This window comes from Engystomops pustulosus, chromosome 7, assembly GCF_040894005.1.
Source record: "Engystomops pustulosus chromosome 7, aEngPut4.maternal, whole genome shotgun sequence".
In the NCBI taxonomy this organism is placed as follows: domain Eukaryota; kingdom Metazoa; phylum Chordata; class Amphibia; order Anura; family Leptodactylidae; genus Engystomops; species Engystomops pustulosus.
In genome coordinates, this window is record NC_092417.1 from 127,771,486 (window position 1) to 127,794,537 (window position 23,052).

The 23,052-nt window shown below is 44.7% G+C and overlaps 1 protein-coding gene and 1 long non-coding RNA gene across 2 annotated transcripts in view; one reads left to right on the forward strand and one right to left on the reverse strand.

The window, feature by feature from the left end:
- Positions 1-23,052, reverse strand: part of LOC140070825 (dipeptidase 2-like) — a 755,511-nt gene that overhangs the window by 176,317 nt on the left and 556,142 nt on the right. The window lies entirely within an intron of this gene.
- On the forward strand, positions 5,223-22,477 carry LOC140070827 (uncharacterized). Its single transcript, XR_011848996.1, has 3 exons — positions 5,223-5,357; positions 6,184-6,257; positions 22,447-22,477. It is a non-coding gene; the product is annotated as an uncharacterized lncRNA (long non-coding RNA).

Genomic DNA, 23,052 nt, shown 5'->3' on the forward strand with positions numbered 1-23,052 from the left:
TATACCAAAATAGAATTAGTTAACAATTCTCTGTCTCTGTCACTCTCCCTGTCTGTCTCTGTCTTTCACTCTTGTACTCTTCCTGTCTGTCTCTCACTCACTGGCTGTCTCTCTATCTCACTCACTTACTCTTCCTGTCTATCTCTAACTCACACTCACTGGCTGTCTCTGTCAATCACTCTCCCTGCCTGGCTCTCTGTCTCTCAATCACTCTTCCTGCCTATCTCTCTGTCTTTCACTCCCTTACTCTTCCTGTCTGTCTCACACTCCCTGTCTGTCTTTCTGTCACTCATTCTCCCTGTCTGTTTCTCTGTCACTCACTCTCCCTGCCTGTCTCTCTGTCACTCACACTTCCTGTCTCTCTGTCACTTGTTGTGCATAAACCACCTTACCTCACACATAAGAGTCTTATACGCATTGCCTATAGTAACCAATCAAAGCTCAGAGCTCATGTTAATGACCTGTGGCAGAATAGCAACCAATCACGGGTCAGCAGACGACAGCTCCTGCATATGGTGGTTAAAAAGTGGATTTTGGAAAGCGTGTGGTAAAGTTTTTGGCTTGTATCTCACTTCCCCCATCTGTCTCACACCCACTGGCTGTCTCTCTGTCACTCACACACTCTCCCTGTCTTGCTGTCACTCATTCGCTTTCCCCATCTGTCTCTCTGTCACTCACTCACTCTCCCCATCTGTCTCTCACTCTCTCTGCCTATCTCTCTATCACTCAATCTCCCCACCTGTCTCTCTGTCACTCACTCTACCCAACTTTTTCTCCGTCACTCACTTTACTTCACACATAAGCTTTTTATATTCATTGGCTATAGTTACCAATCAAAGCTCAGAGCTAATATTAATGACATGTGGCAAAATAGAAGCTGAGCTGTGATTAGTTACTTATTGCCTCAGCAGACAATGACTCCTGTATATGGTGGTTATCATATTACCTCACAGATTACTTCACATCTTACCTCACACCTTAGACTGCATTCACACGTTGCATTTTGTTTGTGTTAGGCATACGTTTTGAAATGCCTCACAACAGTTGAGCAAATGAGATTTTCCTAATTACATTGCTGTCAACATTAAATGTATGCAATGTTAACACACATGTTAACATTTTATAAACATATGTGTTAAAATATCATAAACATATGTGTTAACATCACGTTAACACTTGCATTTTGTAAATGCAATGTTGACAACAATGTAATTAAGCAAATCTCTTCTCACCTGTTGTGATGAGTTTGAAAATGCATGTGTTAACGCAAACAAAACGCAACTTGTGAACACAGTCTAAGCTGTTTTGTACTCATTGCCTGTAGTAAGCTATAAAAGCACAGAGCTCATATTGATGACCTATGGCAGAACAGCAACCAATCACAGCTCAGCTTCCAACAACCACAGCAGCAAACAATGGGTCCTGTATATGGTGGTTAAAAAGTGGATTATAGAAAGTGTGGGTTGAAAATTTCAGGACAAAACCTAGTCTATGACTTTCCATGACTCACAGAGAGTGACTGTGCAAAATTTGGTTACTGTAAACATGACTGTGCAGATTCCTCGAGCGGACATTCACACACACATACACTCAGCTTTATATATTAGATATATAAAAAAAATATACACACATTTAATAAAAAGATTAGGTCATGCCTCTTTATAGTCTTTATTTATGAACAATGAATACTAATCTGTTCTTAGATGTGAGATAAGTGAACTTGAATGTGAACGAAACCATAATATGGACGCACCATGGAATTCCAATCTGCACTTAGATATAAATATGATATTCCATGGAAGCCTAATGAGTAGAGATGGGTGAATTTGTTGAAATTAGGTTCGACCCTATTCGCCAAATATTTCGAAAAAATTTGATCCGAATCGAATCATGACGAATAGAGATGAGCGAACATACTCGTCCAAGCTTGATGCTCGTTCGAGCATTAGCGTACTCGAAACTGCTCGTTGCTCGGACGAATACTTCGCCCGCTCGAGAAAAAGGCATCTCCCGCCGTTTTGCTTTTTGGCGGCCAGAAACAGAGCCAATCACAAGCCAGGAGACTCTGCACTCCACCCAGCATGACGTGGTACCCTTACACGTCGATAGCAGTGGTTGGCTGGCCAGATCAGGTGACCCTGGAATAGACTAGCCCCTGCCCGCGCTGCTCGGATCATTCTGTGTCTGGATGCCGCTAAGGAGAGAGCTGCTGCTGGTCAGGGAAAGCGTTAGGGTGTTCTATTAGAATAGTGTTAGGCAGGAGTGATTCTACAAGAACCCAACAGCCCTTCTTAGGGCTACAATAACGTTATACTTTTTTTTTTTTATTTGCTTGTGGCTGGGCTTGCTGGCACCAGAGCCGGATCCTCATTGGCGCTCTTGGAGCACCAGCGCCGGGCCCCCGGATCCAGATTTATTGCTTAGGGGCCCCCAGCCTGGCACTCCAATAGCGCCAATGATTAAGCTCCTGCTGGGGCCCCCGCCGGACACATCGGCAGTCGGGCAGGGGCCTCCGTCCGTCCGGACCGGAAGCTCCTGCCCGTCACTGTATAGTGCTCGATGCGGCCGTTTCCGGCCGCTCGAGCACTATAACTGGAGCGATGTGGCCGGAAGACAACCCCGGCGCACATCGCTCCATGCACTAGGATGCGCGGCCGCATGATGTCGTCATCACGCAGCCGCGCACCCTTTTCTGCCCAGACGCGGCAAGAAGAAACAAGATGCGGGACCTGAGGTGAGTATAAGGTTTTATTTTTTTAATAGAACAGCAGTAAAAGATGGTGGGGGCCCTAAATATATAAAATAATTAATTGGGGGTGGGGCTGAATATTAAATAGTTAATTGTGGGGCGGGCAGCAGCATATCAACTAATTAAGGGGGGCATCAGCATATTAACCAATCAATTGGGGGGGGGGGCAGCAACATATTAACCAATCAATTGGAGGGGGGGCAGCAACATATTAATTAATGAATTAAGGGGGCAGCAGCATATTAACTATTTATTTGGGGGGGCAGCAGCATATTAACTATTTATTTGAGGGGCAGCCGCATATTAAATAAATAATTCTGGGAGGGACAGCATATTAAATAATTAATTGTGTGTGGGGGGTTAGAATATTAACTATTAACTCCTTCACCCTCTTCAGCATACGTGTACGGCGTAGCGGTACGGGGGCTGTATGAAGAGGGCTCACGGGCTGAGCCCTCTTCAAACAGAGGTATGGTTTTCTGCATATTGCAGCAAAGACCCACTGCTAATAACCGTGATTGGTGCTAGTCTGATGCCGCCGGCAACATTTAAAGGATGGTGGCACGTTGGTGCAATCATCTTACAACGTCACCGTACGACGTCATCGAGGCAGCGATCGGTTGCCATGACAGCCTTGGGTCTTTGTCAGACCCAAGGCTGCATGGTTTCTGCAGATTCGTTACAATGTGCCAGTGGCATATACTGCAATACAGTTGTATAGCAGTAGTATTGCAGTATATGGTAGAAATGGGTCTAAAAAATAGTAAAAAAGAACTGATATTAAATTTATTAAACAGTAAAAATCACAAACACGTTAGGTATCGCCGTGTCTCAAAATGTCTGGTCTTTCAAAATATAAAAACGGTTATTGCTTGAACCACATTGCTGAAAATTACGCCCAAATGTCCGAGATGTGACTTTTACACCATTTTACATAACATAAATAATGTAACAAAAACTGATAAAAAGGTCTCACAGTCCTCAAAATGATAGCAAAGAAAACTTCAGCTCATCCCGGCAAAAAAATTACTCCTCACACATCTCAGTACCTTATATACTCAAGTATAAGCCAACCCTTATATAGCCAACACCTGCCCCTGATATAGCTCTCCTCCTGCACCTGTATATAGCCTCCCTCCAGCCCCTATATAGCCAGCCAGTCCCCATATACACCCAGGTCTTGCCCCTGATGTAGCCTGCCCCCCTATATAGCCAGCTCCTGCTGTGCTATAAAGCTTGCACCTGCCCCTGATATAGCTCTCCTCCTGCCCCATATATAGCCAGCCAGTCCCCATATATACACAGCACCTGCTCCTGATATAGTCTCCCGCTGCCCCCGTATACAGCCAGCTCCTGCCCTGGTATATAGCTTGCACCTGCCCCTGATATAGCCAGCTCCTGCCCCCGTATATAGCCAGCTCCTGTTCTGGTATATAGCTTGCACCTGCCCCTGATATAGCCAGCTCCTGCCCCTGATATAGCCAGCTCCTGCCCCTGTATATAGCCAGCTCCTGCCCTGGTATATAGCTTGCATCTGCCCACGATATAGCCAGCTCCTGCCCTGGTATAAAGCTTGCACCTGCCCCCGATATAGCCAAGCTCCTGCCCCCGATATAGCCAAGCTCCTGCCCCTGTATATAGCCAGCTCCTGCCCTGGTATATAGCCTGCACCTGACCCCATATATAGCCAGCTCCTGCCCTCGGTAGCACTTAAAAAATGAAAGTCAAAACTCACCTTTCCGACGCCACCTTTCCATCAGCAGCGGCAGGTCTGTATATGCTGTTGACGGAACAAGAGAAGACCTGCTCAGGTCGGAAAGGTGAGTTTTGACTTTCTTTTTTTTTTTTCTTGACTCGAGTATAAGATGAAAAGCTTGGCTTATACTCAAGTATATATGGATGAAAAAGTTATTAGCGTCAGAAGATGACAAAACCCCCTTTTTTCGTGATGAGGTTTTAATTTAACTCAATAAAACCTGCATAAATTTAGTATCCCTCTGATCTTACTGACCCAAAGAGTGAAGTGTACATAATTAATTTGGGTGCCCAGTATAATTAATGGAGGGAGCAGAATATAAAATAATTTACAGAGGAGCCCAGTGTATGAAATGTATTGGGGGTGAAGCCCAGTATGTAAAATAGTTCAAAGGATGGGGGAGGCAGTATATTAAATAACTAAATGGGGTGGGGCAGTATATTAAATCATTACTTGAGGGGCCTCTAAAATTCATGTGGCACCCCATTATATTAGAAAGGGCCATAAATAGGGAAATTAATTCATTAAAGGGATCAATGTATAAATTAAGTCATGGGGGAACCATTTATTGTGTAATTGGGAGGTGACATATAATTAGGGGTGCAGTATTACTCCGGGTCTGTAGTATAGTAATATATGCAGGGAACACAGGTTTTATTATGGGCTATATTTGGGGGGGGGGGGGGCATATTTCTGTTATCCAGGTGGCATTGTACTGTGAGTAACTGTGGTATTTTTAGGTGCACAGTGTGGGGCATGTGCTGTCGGGAGCTGGAGACATCTGGTGGAAGATTCTTCAGCCATAAATTACGCCGATTCTGGCCCTGAAGGAGAAGACATGTCACCTGTGAGGTACTAGAGCACACTTCTGTCTGTGTCAGATCAGTATTGTACTCACTGACTAACCTTCTAGTGTGAGACAGCTCTCAGCCTGTACTGTACATGTACTGTTATATTCATAGTGTCTATAGTGAGGCAGCATTGGGGTGTGGGGTTATTGTCATCAGTTATTGTTATGGTTTTATCTTATTGATAATGCTGGTGCTGTGACTTCACTGTAATACCCCCTGTTCTGTGACATCTGTGTGTGTGTATTAACCCTCTGTCCTGTGACATCACTGTGTGTGTATTAACACTGGTCAGGGGTACAGTGTGGGGGGTATATGTGTGGGTACAGTGTGAACAGTTGTGGTGTGAGGGGTATATATGATATATGTGGGTGAGCAGAATATATGTGGGGAGTACAGTGTGAACAGTTGTGGTGTTAGGAGTATGTATGATATATATTGGGGTACAGTGTGAACAGTTGTGGTATGAGTATATATATATATATATATATATATATATATGGGAGGGACAGTGTGGTCAGTTGTGGTGTGAGGGGTATATATGACATATGTGGGCTACAGTGTGGTCAGTTGTGGTGTGAGGGGTATATATGATCTGTACGGGTACAGTGTGGTCAGTTGTGGTGTGAGGGGTATATATGATATATGTGGGCTACAGTGTGGTCAGTTGTGGTGTGAGGGGTATATATGATATATGTGGGCTACAGTGTGGTCAGTTGTGGTGTGAGGGGTATACATGTGGGGGCACAGTGTGGTTGTTGTGTATGTGACGGTCAGGTGTGAGGAGAATAAAGGATGATGTCAACCATGTCTGTTTTATAAACCAGCAGAGATGAGTCATGGCTGGAAGAAGTCTCCTGGAAGATCAGAGAGAAGGGAAGAGACAACATGAGGGACGTCACCTGTAAGTCATTGGATGACACTGCAGCCTCTGTGCAGGACTGGTATATACTACTATATGGTCACTATATGCTGGTACATACTGGTCTGTGTGTAGGTTATCATATAGTATTGCAGTATTATCCAGTCATTATGTAGTGGTGATAATCCTGATGTAATGTTATTATTTGGGCCCTGTACAGCGGTATCATTAGTGATATTGCACTTTGCTCGGTGGTGTTTGTATTATAACAATACAGATCATCAGTAAATGGAGTTTATAGTTGGTAAATTATTGGTAATACTGGTCATGTTGTGGTAATCCTGTGGGTCAGTTTCAAGGGATCACTTGCAAATTGTAGCGCTATTGTTTGGAATATTGGAATTATGTTAGTTCTTTTGGTACAGTATTGTGGTATCATTATTCAGTAATAATATGTTGGTAGTATTTTTTTAGTTTGTCATGGACCAAAATTGGAAATCATTTAGTAAAAGTAGGAATTTATTAGAGATGAGCGAGCACTAAAATGCTCGGGTGCTCGTTACTCGAGCCGAACATTTCCAGATGCTCGAGTGCTCGTTTCGAGTAACGAGCCCCATTGAAGTCAATGGGAGACCCGAGCATTTTTCAAAGGGACCATGGTTCAGGAATAAAATGTGTTATTTAATTGAAAAATAATGTCTTCTGATAATTTGCAAACATCTGCGATCTATTCTTCACTGTTCCGCGCGTATATTATCTCCCGACAATAAAATGTAAAGAACAGTGAAGAATAGAATAAAAACAGTGAACACAGTGAACACAGTGAACACAGGATCATTTAAGATAAAAACACAGTGCAGAACACAGTGCAGAATAGATTACAGATGTTCGGCACATCTGCTTACTTGTCGGGAGATACGCGCGGAACGGCGCGAACAAAATAGCATGTGAAGAACAATATATATGTGTGTGAAGAACACATTGCAGATGTTTAAATACATCTGCAATGTGTTCTTCACACATATATATTGTTCTTCACATGCTATTTTGTTCGCGCTATTTTGTTCGCGCCGCGCCGATCTGTAATCTATTCTGCACTGTGTTCTGCACTGTGTTTTTATCTTAAATGATCCTGTGTTCACTGTATTTATTCTATTCTTCATTGTTCTTCACTGTGTTTTTTTTAATTAAATGCTCGATCTCGAGCAGGGGAAATACTCGTCCGAGCAACGAGCCGTCTCGAGTACCCTAATGCTCGACCGAGCATCAAGCTCGGACGAGCATGTTCGCTCATCTCTAGAATTTATCTAAAACTAAAGATTCCTTTGTTTCTAATATCTCTAGAGCTTTGAAACTGTGTAACTATGTGATATCTTTTACATATATTGTTATGGGAGGGGGCCCCGCATTGGCTGCTGAGCTGGGGGGGGCCCCATCCTAAATGAGGTGCTCCATAACGCTGGGACTTTTAATCTGGCCCTGGCTGGCACTAGTAGTGCAGCTAGTACCATATTGTGAGGAATAATCAGGGGGGCTTGCTACCGTTGTGTTTAGCTCTTAGTGACACACATATCCACCTCAAACACCAAAGTGGGACAATTTATTAGGGGTTTGAGTAGAATTAGGCAGAGTCTGCTGATTTTTTTTTTTTTTTTTAGCTGTATTTCATTTTATAGCTCAAACTCATCTTGCAAAGCAGTGTGCTCTCATTGTAGGCTACAAAATAGCCATAGGAGAACCCCAACGGCTTACTTAGGCCTACAATAGCGTTATATTTTCCTTTTTTTTTGTTTGCTTGTGGCTGGGCTTGCTGGCACTAGTAGTGCAGCTAGTACCATATTGTGAGGAATTTGCAGGGGGACTTGCGACCGTTGTGTTCAGCTCTTAGTGACACACATATCCACCTCAAACACCAAAGTGGGACAATTTATTAGGGCTTTGATTAGAATTAGGCAGAGTCTGCTGATTTAATATTTTTTTTTTATCTTTATTTCATTTTAAACTCAAACTCATCTTGCAAAGCAGTGTGCTTTCAATGTAGGCTACAAAATAGCCATAGGAGAACCCCAACGGCTTACTTAGGCCTACAATAGCGTTATATTTTCCTTTTTTTTGTTTGCTTGTGGCTGGGCTTGCTGGCATTAGTTGTGCAGCTAGTACCATACTGTGAGGAATTTGCTGGGAGACCTGCGACCGTTGTGTTTAGCTTTTAGTGACACGCATATCCACCTCAAACACCGAAGTGGGACAATTTATTAGGGGTTTGAGTAGAATTAGGCAGCGTCGGCTGATTTATTTATTTTTTTTACCTTTATTTCATTTTATAGCTCAAACTCATCTTGCAAAGCACAAAATCCAGTTGTGTGCTGTCAGTGTAGGTTAGAAACTAGCCATAGCAATAGGATAGCATCGTTTTGTTAAAAAAAATAAAAAACTAAAAAAAATAAACACAAAAAATTTTTTTTTTCAAGTTTACACTTTAATTTGGAAAATGTTTAACCCGAGGGCTAGGGGTAGAGGACGAGGGCGTGGACGTGGGCGTCCAACTACTGCAGGGGTCAGAGGCCGTGGTCCTGGGCGGGGTGAGACGCCACCTGCTGATGGGGGAGCAGGGGAACGCCGCAGAGGTACACTCCCTAGGTTCATCATGTCTCAAGTTACTGGTACTCGTGGTAGAGCACTGTTGAGGCCAGAACAGTGCGAAGAGGTGATGTTGTGGATTGCGGACAATGCTTCTAGCCATTTGTCCACCAGTCAGTCTTCCACGCAGTCCACCCATGTCACCGAAATCGGCACTTCTCCAGCTCCTCCACCTCAGCCTCCTTCCCCCCAGTCTGCCCCCTTCCACCAAAATTTGTCATTTGAACCGGCATACTCTGAGGAACTGTTTTCTGGACCCTTCCCACAGTCACAAACCACTTGTCCTGCTGCTGCTGAGCTATTTTCCGATGCCCAGGTTTTCCACCAGTCGCAGTCTGTGGGTGATGATGACATTATTCACGTAGTGGAAGAAGTGTGTAAAGAGGTGTCGGACGATGAGGAGACACAGTTGTCAGACAGTGGTGAAGTTGTTGTCAGGGCAGGAAGTCCGAGGGGGGAGCAGACTGAGGGATCGGAGGATGATGAGGTGACAGACCCAAGCTGGGTTGATAGGCCGGGTGAACACAGTGCTTCTGAGACGGAGGCGAGTCCTATAGCAGAACAGGTTGGAAGAGGCAGTGGTGGGGTCAGACGGAGAGGCAGGGCCAGAGCTGGTGCATCAGTGCCAAATGTTGCCCGTAGTCAAGCTCCCGTGGCGAGGGCTAGATTTTCAGAAGTCTGGAGGTTCTTTAAAGAAACACCGGATGACCGACGGACTGTGGTGTGCAACCTTTGCCAAACAAGGATCAGCAGGGGTTCCACCACTACTAGCTTAACTACCACCAGTATGCGCAGGCATCTGAATGCTAAACACCTCACTCAATGGCACCAAGCCCGTTCACCTCCGGCCGGGCACACCACTGCTCCTTCCCCTGTGTCATCTGCTAGTCAGCCCCCTGCCCAGGACCCCGGCCCAAACACCTCCCGTGCGAAAACCCCATCTTCGCCTCCACGATCCTCCACAGCGATCCTCCACCAGCGTTCAGCTCTCCATACCCCAGATGCTGGAGTGCAAAAGGAGGTATAGCGCAATCCACCCACACGCCCAAGCCCTCAACGTCCACATCTCCAAGTTGCTTAGCCTGGAGATGCTGCCCTATAGGCTGGTAGAGACCGAGGCCATTCGAAACCTCATGGCGGCGGCCGCCCCAGCCCTGCACAAGCATGTGTCAGAGAACATCCTCCGTGCCCTGACCAACGCCGTTTCTGACAAGGTCCACCTGACCACGGACACGTGGACGAGTGCTGCCGGGCAGGGCCACTATATATCGCTGACGGCATATTGGGTTAACTTGGTGGAGGCTGGGACCGAGTCTGACCCTGGGGCTGGTCATATACTGCCGACGCCGAGGATTGCGGGGCCTACCTCGGTCCAGGTCTCAAAGGCCTACTATGCCTCCTCCTCCTCCCACCCCTCCTCCACCTCCTCCTCTGAATTACCATCCGTGGGCATGGCGCCATCAGTCGGTAGCTCTAGGCACAGCAGCAGTGCCATCGCTAAGCGACAGCAGGCGATGCTCAAACTGCTGAGCCTAGGCGATAAAAGGCACACCGCCCAAGAGTTATTACAGGGAATCACGGCGCAGACTGATCTGTGGCTGGCACCGCTGAACCTGAAGCCAGGCATGGTTGTGTGTGACAACGGCCGTAACCTGGTGGCAGCTCTGCAACTCGGCAGACTGACACATGTGCCATGCCTGGCCCATGTGTTAAATCTCATAGTGCAGCGTTTCCTCAAGACATACCCCAATCTGTCTGATTTGCTTACGAAGGTGCGCCGCATCTGTGCGCATTTCAGGAAGTCCAGCACAGATGCTGCCACTCTCAGGGCAGCGCAGCGCCGCCTCCAACTGCCCGCTCACCGACTGTTGTGCGATGTGCCCACGAGGTGGAATTCAACACTAACCATGTTATCCAGAGTTTACCAGCAGCGCAGAGCGATTGTAGACTGCCAGATGTCAACTTCCACCAGAACTGGTAGTCAGGTCAGTCAGCTTCCTCAAGTCTACAATGAGGAGTGGACGTGGATGTCTGATATCTGTCAGGTGCTGAGTAACTTTGAGGAGTCAACACAGATGGTCAGTGGTGATGCCGCCATCATCAGCCTCACCATCCCGCTGCTTGGCCTGTTGAAAAACTCTCTGGTCAGCATGAAGTCGGAAGAGGAGTTGGAGGAGGAGGAAATGGACAGTCAGGCCAGTGAGGGGAGTGAATTCTTGCGCGTTGGGACTCTGGCGCATATGGCAGATTTCATGCTAAGCTGCCTATCCCGTGACCCTTGCGTTCAAAGAATTTATTCCAGCACCGATTACTGGGTATTCACTCTCCTGGACCCACGGTACAAGCAAAATCTTTCCACTCTCATCCCTGGAGGAGTGTGAGAATGCATGAATACCAGCAGGCCCTGGTGCACAAGCTGAAACAGTATTTCCCTTCTGACAGCGCTAGCGGCAGAGGGCGTACTTCTGCGGGACAAGTAGCGAGGGAGAGTAAGCGAGCAGGCAGCTTGTCCAGCACTGGCAGGGGTACGCTTTACAAGGCCTTTGCCAGTTTTATGTCACCCCAGCAAGACACTGTCACCTGTCCTTAGTCTCGGCAGAGTAGGGCTGATCTTTACAGAAAGATGGTGAGGGAGTACGTAGCTGACCATACCGTCGTCGTAAATGATCACACAGCTCCCTACAACTACTGGGTTTCAAAGCTGGACATGTGGCACGAACTGGCGCTGTACGCCTTGGAGGTTCTTGCCTGCCCTGCCGCTAGCGTGTTGTCCGAGCGGGTTTTCAGTTCAGCTTGTGGCATCATCACCGATAAGCGTACACGCCTGTCGACTGACAGCGCTGACAGGCTGACGCTTATCAAGATGAATAAAGCCTGGATTTCTCCGCATTTCCATTCTCCACCAGGTGAAAGAAGCTGAACCTGAATAATGTATGCACTCCTCCTCCTCATTGTCCTCCTTCTCCTCCTCTTTGTACACTAAAGCAGAGGAAACTGGCTATTTTTTTGCCAGGGCCAACTGGCTCTGGCTATAGTACTCTATGTATTTAATTTTTCTGTATGGGAGTGCCACATACAGGCACTCAATCTATGTAATTTTTCTGGAGGACCAGCTACCTGCTCCTCTGGTTTGAAAACTTTTTTGGACTGCCACATACAGGCACTCAATTTATTTAATCTTTTTGGAGGACCAGCTACCTGCTCCTCTGGTTTGAAAACTTTTTTGGACTGCCACATACAGGCACTCAATCTATGTAATTTTTCTGGAGGACCAGCTACCTGCTCCTCTGGTTTGAAAACTTTTTTGGACTGCCACATACAGGCACTATCCAAATTAAATTGTCTCCATAGCAGCCTCCACACGTCGTCTTTTTAGCTGCCTTCACATGTTGTCTCCAATGCTACCTCCACACATCATCGCCACAGCTGCCTCCAAAAGTAGTCCATATAGCTGCCTCCATACATGGTCCCCTTATCAAACGAGCTGTGTCAGGCAGAATTTTGGATTGTTTTCATGGCTTCCATGTTAACTTTGTCGCCACCCTGCTGTGTAATCCACAAAATATACTGGCAAACTTTTATCATTTACCAATATTATTTCAGCGCTTCTTGCGCATCTGTTTACATTCCCCTCACCCGCCAGAACCCAAGCTTATAAGAACGCTACTACACTTGATCTTATACAAAAGGTTCTTAGAAGTGCTGTTTGGGGAGTAGCCTAGAGACAGGGGCTTGGATTGGCGAAAGCTCGCCTGGCAGCGGAGCGCCAGCTCCATCCCAAGATCCAACTAACATAGTTTTAACTGCAGCACCTTTAATCTACTACTAGTTCACTGCCTCCATACATGGTCCCCTTATCAAACGAGCTGTGTCAGGCAGAATTTTGGGTTGTTTTCATGGCTTCCTCATCAAACTTGTTAACTTTGTCGCCACCCTGCTGTGTAATCCACAAAATATACTGGCAAACTTTTATCATTTACCAATATTATTTCAGCGCTTCTTGCGCATCAGTTTACATTCCCCTCACCCGTCATATCCTAAACTTATAAGAACGCTACTACACTTGATCTTATACAAAAGGTTCTTAGAAGTGCTGTTTGGGGAGTAGCCTAGAGACAGGGGCTTGGATTGGCGAAAGCTCGCCTGGCAGCGGAACGCCAGCTCCATCCCAAGATCCAACTAACATAGTTTTAACTGCAGCACCTTTATTTCTACTACTAGTTCACTGCCTCCATACAGTGTCAGGCAGAATTTTGGGTTGTTTTCATGGCTTCCTCATCAAACTTGTTAACTTTGTCGCCACCCTGCTGTGTAATCCACAAAATATACTTTTATCATTTACCGATATTATTTGAGCGCTTTTTGCTCACCTCCTTTGGTTCCTCTCTGCCACCCATTGGTTTTAAGCCTGAGTCCATTTGGGGTATGTTGCCAAGACACTCTCTAGCCTGCCGCTGCTGCCGCTGCCTCTGCATAGTCCCTTATAGTGTCAGTGTCAATTATTGGATGTTTTAGATGCTATCTAGCCTCATTCGGTCACTCTGTCATCGCCATGCTGTTGCCCATAGTTTTGGCATAATGGTGCGATTAAGCAGCCTCAGAGGCATCCATGCATGCTGCCCCTGTTGTTTCCTGTCCATTTCCGTGGTGTTTCCATCCTTTTCTGAGGTTCCCAGGTGCTTGGCCAAGCTTCCCTGTGCAGATCCTTGGTCCCCTTGAAAAATGCTCGAGTCTCCCATTGACTTCAATGGGGCTCGTTATTCGAGACGAGCACTCGAGCATCGGGAAAAGTTCGTCTCGAATAACGAGTACCCGAGCATTTTAGTGCTCGCTCATCTCTTATGACGAATCATGTTAAAAAAAACAGGTATTTCCACGTGCAGACAGCCTGTTTGGTGTTTAAGAACGTTGTGCCATGCTCAAATATGCATAGGGAGTGTTGTTTGGTCTTCAAACAATGCTGTGTTTTAGTATGACACGCACATGACAGCCGCCGCTCTTAGAATCACTTCACTCTACAATTCCATGGGCACTTATAAAGACCAACTTGACCGAATAGGTGAAGTGGGAACGCAGCCTGACAAGGTCTGTGCCAGCTCAAAAGGACTGAGCTGAGGGCCAAAATTCCACTATAACATCAAAGACTGCACTCATTTTACACTGACATCAGATGATTCCATAGTTTACGACAGAAACTGTTCTATTAACGCAGATGCATGTAGAAAAACCCCAAAAGAGTGGAGAGGGTGTTGGCTGTAATTGTGCATTTATGTCACTGATCATTACATCCATCAGTGTCCGCTTTCAAACGGTCAATAATCCATCAGAGTTCATAAAGCCAAAAACAAACAGGAGTGGATCCAAACAGAGATGACCAGTAAATGAGATATTTGCATGTCCTCTGTGTTCTGTATCCGCTCCTGCTTTTGGCTATCAATCCTGAGGCTTTTCATTCCTTCTGACAGATGAAATTAAGGGGAAAACCAAACATAGTGGCAACGTCATAGAGTGGTGGAGGGTGAAAACAGCATTATGGAAATCACAGGGTGTTCCATTGAGAAAACGGTCAGTTGGCAGCGGCATGAGTAGGCTGCAGAGTGGCACAATAACAAATTCTGGAGGTGGCGGAAACATGGTAGGCCACAGAGTGGCACAATGACAAAGTATGGAGATGGCAGCAGCAGCATGAGGTCAGAGAGTGGCACGATGACAAATTCTTTAGGTTGCAGAAACATGGTAGACCACAGAGTGGCACAATCACAAAGTGTGGAGGTGGCTGCAACATGTTAAGCCACAGAGTGGCACAATGACAGAGTGTGGAGGCGGCAGCAGAATGATAAGCCACAGAGTGGCACAATGACAATGAGTGTGAAGGTGACGGACAATTCCAGTCCTTGGTAAAGATGGTGGGGAGCAGATGGAGCAACTGGCAGCAGATGTGTGGCATCAGGCGGTTGGCAGCATCAGAATAGTGGCTGGGGCAGGTAGTTAGAATCCAGACTCATTTCTCAACGTTTGGGGGAGACGTCATGGCTGATCTATTCTGATGCATAAGGCATTGGTGTGTTGAAATCCTGGACGATCCACGCCTGATTCATCTTGACTAAGATCAGTCTCTCCACATTAAGGGTGGACAAGCGGGTTCTCCTTGGCTGCGCAGTAGTCCAGGGGATCCTCTACCTGGGGTGGTAAAGTGCTGTCCAAGAAGGCCACCACCTGCTGGTTCAGGGTCTGCTCCATGTCCTGCTGCTGCTGGTGGTGGTTACCCTCCTCACTAGTGAAGGAAACTGATCATTAAGGACTCCAGACTTAAGCTGCTGCTGATGCAACTGTTACTGCTCCTCACCACAGCAGCTGTGGCAGTAGTATGTCAGCAATGAATGCCAGGAATCCCCTAGTTCAGACCTGACAGAGGATGGACAATGGCGCACATAGACAGCGGCCAACTGTCTGCACAGTATTTCTCCATAGTACACCAGTTGTTCCTCCCTCTCGGCAACTGGAAAAAAGTCACCCATTTTTGACTGGTAGCAAGGATCCAAGGGGGTGGAGAGCCAAAAGTCATCCCTTTGCCGAATGTTAGCTATTCGGCTGTCACTAGTTGGGCAAAGCAGCATGCTGCGTGCCATCTGCGCAAGTGACTCTAAGAGACTCCCGGCCTCCATCTCCACTGTATATTGCCACGGTGCTTCTGGGTCATCTGCCTCATCTTATACAGTGCCTACAAGTAGTATTCAACCCCCTGCAGATTTAGCAGGTTTGATAAGAAGCAAATAAGTTAGAGCCTTCAAACTTCAAACAAGAGCAGGATTCATTAACAGATGCATAAATCTTACAAACCAAAAAGTTATGTTGCTCAGTTAAATTTTAATAAATTTTAAACATAAAAGTGTGGGTCAATTATTATTCAACCCCTCAAACCACCAGAATTCTGTTTGGTTCCGCTAAAGTATTAAGAAGTAGTTTAGGCACAAAGAACAATGAGCTTCACATGTTTGGATTAATTATCTGTTTTTCCAGCCTTTTCTGACTATTTAAGACCCTCCCCAAACTTGTGAACAGCACTCATACATGGTCAACATGGGAAAGACAAAGGAGCATTCCAAGGCCATTAGAAACAAGATTGTGGAGGTTCACAAGGCTGGCAAGGGGTACAAAACCCTTTCCAAGCAGTTGAGCCTACCTGTCTCCACTGTTGGGAGCATCATCCGGAAGTGGAAGGCTTATGGAACTACTGTTAGCCTTCCACGGCCTGGACAGCCTTTGAAAGTTTCCTCCCGTGCCGAGGCCGGGCTTGTCCGAAGAGTCAAGGCTAACCCAAGGACAACAAGGAAGGAGCTCCGGGAAGATCTCATGGCAGTGGGGACATTGGTTTCAGTCAATACCATAAGTAACGTACTCCACCACAATGGTCTCCGTTCCAGACGAGCACGTAAGGTACCTTTACTTTCAAAGCGTCATGTCAAGGCTCGTTTACAGTTTGCTCGTGATCACTTGGAGGACTCTGAGACAGACTGGTTCAAGGTTCTCTGGTCTGATGAGATCAAGATCGAGATCTTTGTTGCCAACCACACACGTGACGTTAGGAGACTGGATGGCACTGCATACGACCCCAAGAATACCATCCCTACAGTGAAGCATGGTGGTGGCAGCATCATGCTGTGGGGCTGCTTCTCAGCTAAGGGGCCTGGCCATCTGGTCCGCAACCATCCCCCATCACTCCCCCTCACTGCACTTTATTACTTTTAAGTAAAAAAATGTGGATGTACGCACACCATAGGTATTCCAATTGATTTATTAATTATAAATGTTGATATTTCATCTTCTATAAAGGTCCATGTGTAAATTTATCAATGATAATGTTAAGAACTTGTAAAAAATCTATGTGATGAAAAGAGAAATAATCTGTTTTATCCAATTGATTATTGAAGGAATTCTTTATGCACTTGTCACTTTACCTCCTAAACATTGCACAAATTTCATGTGTTTGTCATGTATAATTCATTCACTTTTTCCTTAAATATTACACCAATTTTAGGAGTCTGTCTTGTAAAATATAATTTATTTAATTTTTTCTTCAGAGTTTGCATTATAATATTTGGTTACACCAGGTCACAGTATTGAACTACTAAATGCACTTTATTTAATCTTCACACATTCGTGATACTTACCCTTTGCAACTAAACTGGTTCAGTGCAATATATATTACATCAAATATCTTTCTTTACTCTGCAATCGGATATCCTCTCTATAGGGGGCGCCAGACATACATGCACTTTATAATGCCTATTTCTTGCGCTTTTAGACTAACAACTAATACATGCTGCAGTCTCGCGATATTCAGTCACGTGACCTGATGACGCTATTGGTCACATGACATATCAGACACCACCTGATTTTTTGACACGTGACTCTGTGACGCCGCGGGTCACGTGACAAACCTCACACCATCTGTTTCTGCAATCAGCAGGTTTGTGACCACACGTAATTCTCCCCACAACGCCTATTGGCTCTTTTTCCTCTTATATACACCTCCTACACCACATTGACGCCAACCCCCAGACGAAGGCTCAGCGCGAGCCGAAACGCGCGTCGGGGACACGGTACACCCTGGACAGTGGAGGACCCTTACATCCCTTACCTGGTAGGAGCTGTTGCTTTCACTTGGCTTTTATACTTACCTATTTACCTTTTCTGCAGGCATTTTTTGTCCCACTTGGTGGGCACTAATGCCCAGTTGATGGATCAATATATTGACATTACACCCTCAGTGAGATACACATTCTCAGGCCCAGCTCCATTCGTTTTATTGTATATACCATCTCCTTCCACTTTGTCCAGGTAGTCCCGTTTCTGTATCTGCTACACCCCACTACCTGTTTTTGCCATTTTTTCATATAAATTTTAATCATATATCAGTGTCTTATCTTTGTCACTTGTATATATTTTTACAAGTTTGCATTGTGCCACCAATAAAAATGTACTTTTATTCTAACAACAGTCTTTAGTGTTTTTCCAACTTCCCCTACAATGCAAGGGGTACCCCTCTTAACCATGGGAAGATGGATAGCACGGCCTACTTGGAGATTTTGGCCAAGAACCTCCGCTCCTCCATCAAGGATCTTAAGATGCGTTGTCATTTCATCTTCCAACAAGACAACGACCCAAAGCACACAGCCAATAAAACCAAGGCCTGGTTCAAGAGGGAACAAGGTGTTGCAGTGCCCTAGTCAGTCTCCTGACCTTAACCCAATTGAAAACTTGTGGAAGGAGCTCAAGATTAAAGTCCACATGAGACACCCAAAGAAGCTAGATAACCTGGAGAAGATCTGCATGGAGGATTGGGCCAAGATAACTCCAGAGACCTGTGCCGGCCTGATCAGGTCTTATAAAAGACGATTATTAGCTGTAATTGCAAAGAAACGTTATTTCACAAAATATTAAACCTAGGGGTTGAATAATAATTGACCCACACTTTTATGTTTAAAATTTATTAAAATTTAACTGAGCAACATAACTTTTTGGTTTGTAAGATTTATGCATCTGTTAATAAATCCTGCCCTTGTTTGAAGTTTGAAGGCTCTAACTTATTTGCTTCTTATCAAACCTGCTAAATCTGCAGGGGGTTGAATACTACTTGTAGGCACTGTACCTCCTCCATATGCTCCTGCTCCTCCTCTCTTGTCACCTGAGTGGAAAAACTACTAATTTCACCAGACTCTGCTTGTGCTCCAATGTCCTCCTCTTCCAGTTCAGCACCCACCGTACTCATGTGGCCATGACATGTAGTCGCCACTTCTCCAGTGCCCTGACCAGAAAGATTTTGCAGCATCTGTTCCAGGACATGAAGCAGTGGAATGACGTTATTCACTCCGCAGTCCTGGCGACTGACAAATAACGTGGCCTCTTCAAAGGGCCTGAGCAAACATCAGGTGTCACGCATGAGCTGCCAATGACTGACATCAAAGTTACACAGGGGAGTACTCCGGTCCGCTAGCATCATCAAAAAATCATTAATGGCTTTTCTCTGTTCATACAGGCGGTCGGACATATGGAGTCTGGAATTACAACAGGCGGAAACATGGCATATTAGACTATGTTGGGGGAGGTCATTCTGACGCTGCAACTTGAGGAGGGTGTGCTTGGCTTTGTAAGAATGACTGAGGTGCATGTACAGTTTCCTGGCCATTGATAGAATGTCTTGCAGACGGGTGGAAGACTTGAGGAACCTGTTGATAACCAGATTGAACCAATGTGCCATGCATGGTGCAGCGCGGACACCATGTTCCTCCCATTGTCTGTCATCATGGTTCCGATTGCAGTTTTCCTGGAGAAAGCCACACATTTTTTTCTTGTTGCATGACATGGAATATGTTCCTCCCCGTGTGACTTCGTTCACCCAGGCAAACCAGGTGTAGAACTGTGTGACACCGCTGTGCCCTGCACATGTGGTATGATGGAGCAGCACTTAGACTTGTGGAGGTTGAGGTGGTGGTGGTGAAGGAGAAGGACACTGGCGCAGAAGCAGCAGTTTGACAATGTGGAGGAGAAAGCGGTGTCTCCTGTTCAAGTTGTTGGTGTGGCTGGGCGGAAAGCATATTCATCCAGTGGGCCATAAAGGACATGTACTGGCACTGACCGTAGTTACAGCTCCACACGACCATGCTGCTGTGCACCTTGGAAGAAACTGATAAGCTCATTTATCAACACACTGGGGGAGATTTATCAAGCTGTCTGAAAGTCAGAATATTTCTAGTTGCCCATGGCAACCAATCACAGCTCAGCTTTCATTTTACCAGTGCTCATGAATATTTTAAAGGGGAGCTGTGATTGGTTGCCATGGGCAACTGGAAATATTCTGACTTTCAGACACTTGATAAATCTGCCCCACTGCCTCTAGATGACACCGGCAATTGTGGCAGAGTGCCTCACTGTGCTGCGACCTGTGCCTGCTATACCTGCCACCTCTCTGTCTGACATAGTGGTTAATCAACTATGTTGATTTGACACGGATCTACTTTATCTAACAAAAAAAGATTAAATTTGGGGTAGACAGAAGCACAAGGACTGACACCCTAGAAAAGGAGCAGAAATCACTCTAGAAACTATTCACTTCAGCAAAAAAATAATGCAATTGAAGAATGCATTTTGGGGAATACAGATCCCCCAAAACGGCCACCCTGGGATTGGAGCAGAAATCACTCCAGAAACTATGTGAATTTTACAAAGATTTCTTCCTATTCACTTCAGCATAGAAAAAAATATGCAATTTGTGGTATACAGATCCCCCAAACCGGACACCCTGGGAGATCAAAGCAGAAATCACTCCTGAAACTATGTGTATTTTACACAGATTTCTTCCTATTCACTTTCGCAAAAAAAAATGCAATTTGCAGTATACAGATCCCCCAAATTGGACACGCTGGGATTGGAGAAGAAATCTCCAGAAACTTTGCATATTTTACACAGATTTCTTCGTATTCACTTCAGCAACAAAAAAAATATGCAATTTGGAGTATACCGATATCCCAAAACAGACACCCTAGGATTGGAGCAGAAACTATGTGGATTTTACACATTTTTATTACTATTCACTATTCAGATACAGATCCCCCAAAACGTAAACCCTGGGATTGGAGCAGAAATCAAAACAGAAATGTGGATTTTACAGAGATTTCTTCCTATTCACTTCAGCAACAAAAAAAAATATGCAATTTGCGGTGTACAGATCCCCCAAAACACACACCCTTGGGATACAAGCAGAAAACACTCCAGAAACTATGTGCATTTTACACAGATTTCTTCCTATTCACTTCGCAAAAAAAATATATATATGCAATTTGTGGTATACAGATCCCCCAAAACGGACACCCTGAGATTGGAGCAGAAATCACTCCAGAAACTATGTGGATTTTACATAGGTTTCTTCCTATTCACTTCAGCAACAATAAAGAACTGCTATTTGGGGTATACATATCCCCCAAAACGGACACCCTTGGAGCAAAAATCACTACAGCACAGTACAGTACAAGCAGCTGATTGGTACAGAAAGCACATCTAGTGTGAAATGCCAAGATTGAAAATGACTGCCTGTGAATGACTGCCGGTCGCTGATTAATCGAATTGTCCCTGAAATTCACACCGAATTCCACTTCGTTAAAATCGTTTAACCCAACTCTACTATCATTCGATTTTTCAGGGAAAATTGGGAACACCCCTTTAACACTCATGTGTTAAAGGGGTGTTCCCACTTCAGGAAATAAATGTTATTGTTTGTATGATGAAAAAGAATAGAATTTTCTAATATACTTGCTGTATTAATTCCCCTCAGTTTTCTAGATCTCTGCTGTCGTTCTATAGAAAGCTTCTATGTTTACTCCCAGTGGACAGAAATCTGACCCTGGCCACACAGGTGCATGGCTCATAAGTATTATAGAGAGTAATAAGAGCTGTGTGTTATAACAAGCAATGCACCTGTGTGACCATGGTCAGATTTCTGTCCACTGGAAATAAACATAGAAGCTTTCTATATAATGACAACAAGCAGAGATCCAGAAAACTGTAAAGAATTGATACAGAAAGTATATTGGAAATTTGTATACATTTTCATTATTCAAACATATTAATTACTTGTTGATATGGGAATATCCCTTTAAGTCATAAAATGGATACTCAATAGCATTACAATGTGAACTAATACATAGGAATATGTTTCCCAAATGTATCAACATTTTTCTTCTTTTTTCATGTACACATGATAACCTTTTAAAACACACTGGATACATTTTGTTTTTAACTTTTTTCTTTTCCACGCTGGAGCAACCATTATATTGCATTTCTCAGGTTATCTTGGAGCAGTCTGACTTTATCTCAGATATCCATGCTGTGGAAACTGCTTTTGATTGGGAGACTCCCTCCATTTGGTGAGCTGGCCTGTGCCCCCTTTTTCTTATATTTGTTTTATTTTTTGCTAAACTTAATGAATGTTATTGGTCAATGATTCATACAATTCCGGCACAAAAAATTCAACCATTTGATCTAGGTATTTCTTGCACGCTTTTCACTATTCTGTGAAAACAACACTTTTCTAAGCCACATATTAGTGTGCCCTATTCTCACTGACAAAAAAACTTATCTGACAGAAACAACTTTGCAAACAAGGTATGATTGGTGCCGATGAAGAATGATTTTTCTGTGGCTGAATACTATAACGAGACAGGACCTTCAAGATGTTGCTGCATCATGCAGTAAATGCTAACAATACGGTCTAGTCTTTGCAAGTATTGCTGTATAATCCTGTATTATTAGTAAGAATATCACTGCAATTTTTCACTGTGCCCTTATAAGGGCAAATATTTCAGATTTCCACTTGTCCCTAATAATTTGAGCCTCTTCTATACAACTAACTGCCCTGGTCAAGGCAATTGCTGCTGTTTCATAAGTCCCTGCCTAAGTACTGACCCTATAATCAGTAGCAAGCTCTCCCTATCTGTCTCGTGTTTGTAGTGGCAAACAACCACAACAATAGAGACAATCAAAAAAACTATTCAAATACTACAGAGTACTTCACTGGTGATTTTTTTGTCCACAGACACAAACGACCAAGATACTGGACAAGAATGGGTCAACAAGAAAAAGAAGGATCAAAAATGGAGAATGTTCTCCAATCAATAGGAGATACAAAAGGAGTTACAGGCATCATTAGACCCCCAAAAAAAATTGGATCTAGTGAGACTCAACATCAATTACAGGTGATTAATCTAACCACACATTATCCAAAACTGAATGGGTACATTCAGCATTACAAAAAGGTTTGACTTTCACACTCACAAACAGGCTGGACAAGTTTGTTAACCCCTTAAAGGAAACCTACCACTGCTAATGGTAGGTATTAGCTGTAAACACCGGGCACCAGCTCAGGGTGAGCTGGTGACGGAACTTACCTTTGCTAGTGTTTTAAACTGCTATATCGCGGTTTAAACACATTTTGATGAACAGCCCCGACCTACGGAACTTTCCACCGAGGCGCGTGCAGCGCCGAAGCTACCTCGGGGCTGTAAATCAAAATGTGTTTAAACTGCGATATAGCGGTTTAAAACACTAGCAAAGGTAAGCTCCGGCACCAGCTCACCCTGAGCTGGTGCCCGGTGTTTACATCTAATACCTACCATCAGCACTGGTTTCCTTTAAGGATGCA